The 8,404-nt window shown below is 41.0% G+C and overlaps 1 pseudogene; it reads right to left on the reverse strand.

Moving 5' to 3' along the window:
- Window positions 1-844: 844 nt before the first annotated feature.
- Window positions 845-2,062, reverse strand: LOC138144076 (serine/threonine-protein phosphatase 4 catalytic subunit-like; annotated as a pseudogene).
- Between the last annotated feature and the right edge of the window lie 6,342 nt (window positions 2,063-8,404).

Below are 8,404 nucleotides of genomic sequence, written 5' to 3' on the forward strand. Positions count from 1 at the left end.
CTTTTTGTGCTCTGTGATTGTAAGGGTTATGGGATTTAAAGATCTTCCATGCCCCATTGGACTTGATGATGTAGCAGGAAGGGGCAGAGCAAGAGGAAGAGGAAGCCAAGCTAGAGTTCCTGTGGTGGCTAGCAGTGGCGGCGACGACGGTGGCAGCAGCAGCAGAGGCGGCGGCGGTGGCAGCGCAAAGCCCTTTTTGAGTCAGCCAGAATTTCTGCTAAGGATTCCTGCTGAGGACTGCCAGGGGCCGGAGCTGCTGGGAGCATGCTTCCTGGATGCTGGGTGGTTGCTGTGAGTGGGGAGAGGAGGACCTTTGCCTGAGGTAGCCTGTTCTGTTTTAAAGGCTTTCGAATGTGGGTGTTTTCTACTTTATCTACCTGTGCCAATTTCATAACTACTCTGATGGCTTTCACTTTCTGGTTTTGGGACTCAGTCTTTTGGTTTTTTAATAAATTTTCTAGATTATTCCCCCATATATCAAGCCTGATTTATTTTGTGATGGATAATTATATCAGCATATCTGTAATTTCCATAGGCATTGTGAATATGGCATCGCTGATACAGTGATTAACCAAATTAATGTACTTTGTTTATGATTGGAAACTTATCTCCATTTGAGAAGATAGATTTTGTGACTGACTAAATGAATGTATTAGGCAGGGGTGGGATATTTTGACTCTGTACTTTGTGATTGAATTGAGAACTTCCTAAATGACTGAGTTACATTGTATTTTGATTTTCTCCGCTCTGTTTTTTGGGGTTTTTTTTTTATTTTCTTTCTTTTATAAGAATTTTTTTTCATTTTTTTCCCAAAGCTTTTATCTAAAAACAAACAAAAAAGAGAAAACCAGAAAAAAATCACCAGAAACTTCAAAACAATGAATCTGGGGGAGGAGGAAACTGGACCAAAGGTTGTCCTCCTTGCCCCCTGGCCTTTGCCTAGGACAGAACACAGGATGGGAGAGGCTTCTCTGCTCTCCCAGTGTCTTCTGAGATCCTAGGGAGGAGACAGGAAAATTGCCCCCACCTTGGGAGACCCTGTCCTGCATGGTGGTAACAGGAACAGCAAGGGAGAGAGTCACAGTGGTCCAAAGGATGTTGAGGCTGAGGAGAGGAGTAAAGGATGGGGGTGGGAGGGCCTGGGTGGGGTCACAGGAAGTAGTCAGCCACTGGCTTCTTGGAAGGGATGCCCCGGGGTTTCCTGGGGTGCAGCTTCAAAAATGATGAAGTCTTTCTGGAGGTGCTCATCCAACTCCAAGATGGCTGCCACATTTCCGCAGCGGTAGCAGTACTTGGGTGCTGACCACACGGTGAGCACAGTTTCATTGAAGTGCCACTTGTAGCCTTCCATCACCAGCTGGTGAGCCCGGCCTATCATGTCAATGTCATTGGCTGCATTGAACTGGGCCACCACATCACTGCCAAACAGGTAGCCAGCTCCACAGGGACTCACGCCCCAGCCCATCGTGTCTTCAGGGTCAGACCAGAGCAAGTCTCACATGGGCCCATCATGAGGCACCTCCTGCTTTCTTGTCAATCGTCCAGATCTGGTCCAGGGTCTGGATAGAGGGAGAGAGGCCCCCATGCACGCAGAAGATCTTGCCGTCAATGATGGCGGACAGGATGAGGTAGTCAAAGATCTCAGTGCAGTAGCGCCACACAGTCACTGAGCCATACTTCCGCAAACACTCATCATATTAGCCATAGACCTGTGTGATCCGCCTGCTCTCATGGTTCCCCCGAATCAGAGTGATGCCGGCCAGGCAAGCAGCAGCAGGAATGTTTCGAAGCTATAAAAACCTCTGTCCACAAAGTCCCCCATGAAGAGGTAATTTGTCTTAGGGACATCGCCACCCACTCTAAACAGCTCCTTGAGATCACAGAATTGTCCATGGATGTCCCCACACACCGTGACCGGGGAGTCCACCCTCTGTACATTGCTCTCCTCCACCAAGATCTCTCTGGCCTTGGCACACAGAGCTTTGACCTCGCTCTCCTTGATGAGCTCCCAGCTGCGCAGCTGCTTCATCTCCTGGTCCAGGTCACTGATCTCTGCCATGGTCCCCCCCGCCTCACATGGCCCCCAGCCCCCTGCACGGGGGGGGGGGGGAGGGGAGAGGAGATGCACCTAGGGGTCCGAGCCCCTCCATACTCCACCCGCCCATGCGGGTGTCTCCGATGCAGTGGGTCAGGGACCCCACTCTAGAGCCGCCTCTGCTCTGTTAATATTTTGCTTTAATTTGTCACTGAATAAATGGAGTTACTATGATAGTATTCCAAATCTTGGAAGATGCCTTTGCTTGGAATTACAGTCGTTGAAAAAATTCACCAATCACTTCCTGAAAGAGATCCCAAAATGAAAACTCAAAGGAATATTTTAACCAAATTCCAGAATTATTAAATAAAAAGGAAAATACTACAAGCAGTGAAAAAGAAAAAAGAATCCAGTATCATAGAATCACAGCCAGGCTTGCACAGGGTCTAGCAGCTTCTACAATAAAGAATTGGAGGGTTTGCAATGATACTCCAGAGGGCAAAGGAGCTTGGATTACAGCCAAGAATCAGCTACCCAGCAAAATTGAGCATAATCTATCAGGGGAGCAGATGGAGACTCAATGAGATAGGGAATTTCCAAGCTTTCCTGATGAAAAAGCCAGAGCTGAACATAAAATTTGATCCTCAAATACAAGACTAAAAAGAAGCATAGAAAGGTAAATAGAAAAGGGGAAAATGAGCATGTTATTCAGTAAGATTAAACTGTTTACATCCCTTCACAGGAAGATGATACTTGTAGCTCTTGAGAACTGTATCTTTATTACCACATTTAGAAAGGGTATGAATAAACAACCTATGAGTATAAGTTGACTTTGATGTGATGACAAAAAAAAATTGAGGGGAGAGAAAAGGATTTCATTGGGAAAAGAGGAAAGAAGGAAGTAGAAAAGGGTAAATCACATCACATGGAGAGGAGCAAAGATCGATTATAATAGAGGGTAAGATGTGAGCACTGTTTGAACCTTGCTTTCAGATATGGCTCAAAGAGGAAATAACATACACACTCAATTGGACAGAGAAGTCTATTATACCCTATAGGAAGTCGTACAGGAAAGGGGAAAGAAGGGGGATGGAGTGGATAGAAAGAAGGGCAGAAGGGCATAAGAGAGAACAGAGGTAGTAGGGAAAGGGACAATAAAAGAGAGGGGGCTGCTAGAGAGGAGGAAAGTTTGAGAAAAGCCGTGGTCACAAGCAAAACGCTGGTGATGAAGGAAAAGGAGAAAGGAGAGGGAAAAACAGAAGCCTGAGAGTCACAGGATAGAGAGAAAGACACAGTAATCATAACCGTGAAAGTGAATGGGGTGGTCTCCCCTTGTAATGGGAATGTAAATTTAAAGATCTTCCCTGCCCCGGGCTGAAGTGCACCTGGAGCTTGGGGTGGGAGGCTTGTTTTTCAGTAGATACATTTTGATTGGTCAGAGGGTCCAGAAGTTGTTACATTCTCTGAGCCAGGAGAAGGCTATATAAGCCCTGATGTGAGGCTTTGTTTTGGGGCTCTGTGATAGTAATGGCATTTAAAGATTCCCCTGTATTGGCTTGGTTTTCAAATTGATTGTGTTAAAACCCAGAGCTTGTTAATCCCACCTGTGGGATGGACTTGTTGATGTGAAAAGAAAGTCCTGAACTGGGAGGAGCTGGTGACTTAGATTTGGAGACACACAAGAGAGAGGCAGAAGAACTTTTTGGAAGCAGCACCTTGTGGAGGCAGAGAGAGACTGAGAGAATTGCCCTGGACTTTTGAGACCTGCCCCCTGAGCTACCAAGGACTGAGGAGACATGGCTGTTTTGCTGGTACTTTGTCTGTCTGTTTTGATGTTGTTTTGCCAGATTTGTCCACTGATGAAAGACAGTACTGTTGTTGAAGAAGTCCTGGAACCTGGCTGTTGGTTAAGAAGCCCTGAGACTGTCCTGCAGACAGAGAGTGAATACTGTCCACTGGTGAAGGACAGTGCTGTTGTTGCAGGGGTCTGGAGACTGTCCTGCAGACAGAATGAATACTGTCCACTGGTGAAGGACAGTGCTGTTGTTGCAGGGGTCTGGGAACCTTTCTGTTGGTTCAGAAGCCCTGAAGAAGGATTTTCTTGTTGTATGTTTACAGAAATCCTGGGAGAGGGTTTTGCTAATGTTTTCAGGGGTTCTAGGACTGTTCTGCAGACAGAGGATGAATTAATGAAGGGACTGGCAATGTATCTTGTGACCTTGCTAAGCCTTGTCTCCCCAGGAACTAAGATTGCTGAGAACTTGCCTCATGTCCAGATGAAGAAAAGACCTCCATTTGGGTATTAAGTGCTGTGCTTAAACTTGATGTAACTCTGGGGTAGATCACAATTGTGATCCAGGGGTGGGGAACTTTTGACCTTTTTGTGTTCTATGGTTGAACAAATGAATGTAATTTACTTATGATTGGAAACTAATCTCCATTTGAGAACAGGGGCTTTCTTTTATCATGACTTTCAGATAGTCTGATAATATTTAAATTGTCTCTTCTGGATCTGTTTTCCAGGTCAGTTGTTTTTCAAATGAGATGTTTCATATTTTCTTCTTTTTTATTATTCTTTTGTTTATGTTTTATATATTTTTGATTTTTCACAGAGTAATTAGCTTACATTGGCTCTATTCTAACTTTTAAGGAATTATATTCTTCATTGAATTTTTTAATTTCCCTTTCAATTTGATTGCTTATGCTTTTTAAAGCATTCTTCTAATTGACTTTTAGTACCTCTTTTGCCATTTGACCCAGTCTGTTTTTAAGGAGTTATTTTCTCTGTATTTTTTGGGTCTCCTTTAACCAAGTTGTTGATTCTTTTTCTTTATGCTTTTTTTCTAGGGGCAATTGGGGTTAAGTGACTTGCCCAAGGTCACATGGCTAGTAAGTGTTAAGTGTTTGAGACCAGATTTGAACTCAGTTGCTCCTGACTCCAGGGCTGGTGCTCTATTGACTGATCCACCTAGACATACCAATTCACCCTTTTTTCATGATTATCTTGAATCACTCTCATTTCCCTTCCCAATTATTTCTCTACTTCTCTTACTTGATTTTCAAAATCCTTTTTGAGTTCTTCCATGGCCTTGGACCAATGCATTTTTTTTCTTGAAGACTTTGAATGTAGAATCTTAGACTTTGTTGTCGTCTTCTGAGTAGATGTTTTGATCTTCCTTGTCACCACAGTAAGTTTATATAGTTTGAATTTTTACTGTTATTTGCTCATTTTCCCAGTCTACTTTTTAACTCTGAACTCTTTGTTAAGGTAGGGATCTGCTTCAGTGTGGAAGGTGTACTGTCCCAAGTCTCAGGGGTTTTGTGAAGTTGTTTTCAGAGGTACTTATAGGGAATCTATAAGTTTTTGGTTCTTCCAAGGTAGTATGATCTAAAGAGAGGTGTTTACTCCCCTTCTGATCTGTGAGTGACAGCAAGCACTCTTGTCTGCCTTGAAACAGTGAGGAGGGTTCAAGTTGGTGGAGTAGAAACAGGACTTCCCTGGGGCTCCAGTTTCTACTTCCTCCAATTCATGAAAAAGGTGACTCGGAAGCAATGTTGTTAGCTACAGAATCCACAAAATGACACAGATAAGCTAACCTCTCACTGAGGACAGCCTGGCAGGCCAGCAGGACATGGCCAACACAGCACTCTGGGAGCCAAACCCAGCCCCAAATGAGCTGGGGGTTTTTGCCTCAGGGTGGGACTTACCAGCCACCTGCTTGAGGGACTTCAGATCACCAGCAGCTGTGGCCGTTTCCACAATTATCAACACATAGATGCTAAGGACATAATTAGAGGTCAGTTCAGTGTGGACTTTGGGATTCAGTACTTTGGGAGTGTGGTTGGCCTTTGCCCCCAGGGTGAGAAGAGATTGAGGTGCTGCAGCCATATAACTGAAGCCACTTGGCTGTTTCAGCTCCTGGCCTGCAGATTGTAGGGAGCCCAAGCTACCAGTCTAAGGGGTAATCGCTCTTGCTTTAACCTGCTTTGATCTGGATTGCAGTCTAGGGAAGAGGTCCTGGGGTGTGTGACCAGCTTGCCAGAGTGTGTAGAGGCTTAAGAGATGGAACTCAACTAATACCTTTGGCAGCTGAGAAAACCCCAGTGATTGGGGCGAAGCTCCCCTGTCTGGTAGCAGAGTCCTACTGAGGCAAAAAGTCCAAACGTCAAGTAATTAAGTGTCAACATAAGCAAAAGAGGGAAGTAAAGCAAGCAGAGCAACCCAACTTTACACTCCTATTTTGGGGCAAAAAGAATCAAAGCATGGAACAGGAAGAAGACAGTGAAGTCAGAATTCCTGCACCAGAAGCTTCCAAGAAAGGCACGAGCTGGTTACAGGCCATAGAGGACCTTAAGAAGGATTTTGAAAACCAAATAATAGAAGTAGAGAAAAAATTAGGAGGGAATTATGATAAGATTAAGGAAGAGTGATAAAAATTAGGACAGATAGAGAAATGTCAGAAGGAAAAGTGGTGTTAGAATATTTATACAATAAAAAGAGAGAGAAGAGTAAACAGAAGAAAATAGGATAGAGGGAAATGTATCATTAGTAATGATAACTGTGAATGTGAATGGGATGCATTTACCTATAAAATAGAAGAGGATAGCAGAATCGATTAGAAACCATAATCCAACAATATGTTGTTTAGAAGAAATATACTTCAAACAGAAGGAAACACAGAATTACAAGTGAACTGAAGTAGCATCTATTATACTTAAAATGAAGTTTATAAAAAAGCAAGAATGCTATTCATGATCTCAGAAAGAGCAAAAAAAGAAAGCCAAGACCCAATTAAAAAGACAAGCAGAAAAACTACATCTTGCTAAAAAGCAACATGGATAATTCAGTATTATCAATAAAAAACACATATATACCAAGTGGGATAGCATGAAAATTATAAAAGGAAAAGTTAAAGAAATTACAGGAGAAAATAGGCAATAAAATTATACTATTGGGGGACTTCAACTTTCTCCTTGCAGAACTAAATAAATCTAAACATAAAATAATTAAGAAAGAAGTTAAGGAGATGGATAGAAGCTTAGAAAGTCAGATATGATAGACATTTAGAGAAAACTAAAAATGAATTGAAAGAAGTTTATATTTTTTATCAGTGGTTCATGCCACAATTATAAAAACTGATGATTACTTGAAGCTTTTCCAATGAGTTCTAAGGTGAAGCAATGATGTTGATTATCACCATTCTTATTTAATATTGTATTATAAATGACAGCTATGGCAATAAGAAAAGAAAAATAAATTGAGGGAATAAACACAGGCAATGAGAAACCAAAAATACCACTTTTGGCAGATGATGATGGAATACTTAGATAACCCTTAAGACAATCCATTAAAAACTGGTTGAAATAATATACCACTTTAACAACGTTAGAGTATATTTAATAAAGCAACATAAATTGTAATCATTTCTATATGCTAAAAACAAAAACCAGCAGCAAGGGGTAAAAAGAAGAATTCCATTTAAAATAATTCCAGAGAATATGTGAAATACTTGGGAGTCTATGGCCAAGACAAACCCTGGAACTACATGAACAATAACAAAACACTCTTCACACAATAAAGACAGATCTAAACAATTGGAGAAATATTAACTGCTTATGATCAGAATTAACCAATGTAATAAAAATGACAATCCTCTAAAAGTTAATTTGTAGAGTTTCATACCAATCAATCTACCAAAAAAAATATTTTATAGAAGTAGAAAAATTGTCAATGGAAAGACAAAAGTCAAGAATATCAAAGAAATCAATGAAAATACTATTCTGTTGCTCCTCTGAAGTCTGTTTTGTTTCTGACCACTGTTTTTCTTTACCTTCCTTTAATAAATCCCCTCTTTCTCTTACTATTTCCATGTTCATTAAGATAGATTTCTATTCCCAATTGGGAGTGTATATATCTATATACCTACATATCTTCATATATATATGCATATATATATATATGCACACACTGATATATATATATATATACATATGTATATATCACAAATATACATACACATATATAAATATATGTATGTATGTACACACACAGACACATATTATATATGTGTCTGTGTGTGTATAATTTCCTTCTTATCTCTCATTTTGTCACAAACGTTTCCCTTATCCGTAGATCAAACAGGTACATTTTTCCTTGCTCCTCTAAGTTTATTTATTATACCACCCTTTATGTCTGAATAATTTTTCAATTTTGATCCTTTCTTGGTAAACAGTGTGAGATGTTGAGGTATGCCTGTTTTCTATCAAACTATTTTCTACTTTTCCCAGTAATTTTGTCCAATGTGGAATTTTTCCCCCAAAAACATTAAATCTTTGAATTTATCAAACACTAGAGTACAGTCACAATTT

The sequence above is a fragment of the Petaurus breviceps genome, unplaced genomic scaffold (assembly GCF_028583685.1).
Source record: "Petaurus breviceps papuanus isolate PSGF00001 unplaced genomic scaffold, PetGlider_PUasm1.0 90686, whole genome shotgun sequence".
Taxonomy (NCBI): domain Eukaryota; kingdom Metazoa; phylum Chordata; class Mammalia; order Diprotodontia; family Petauridae; genus Petaurus; species Petaurus breviceps.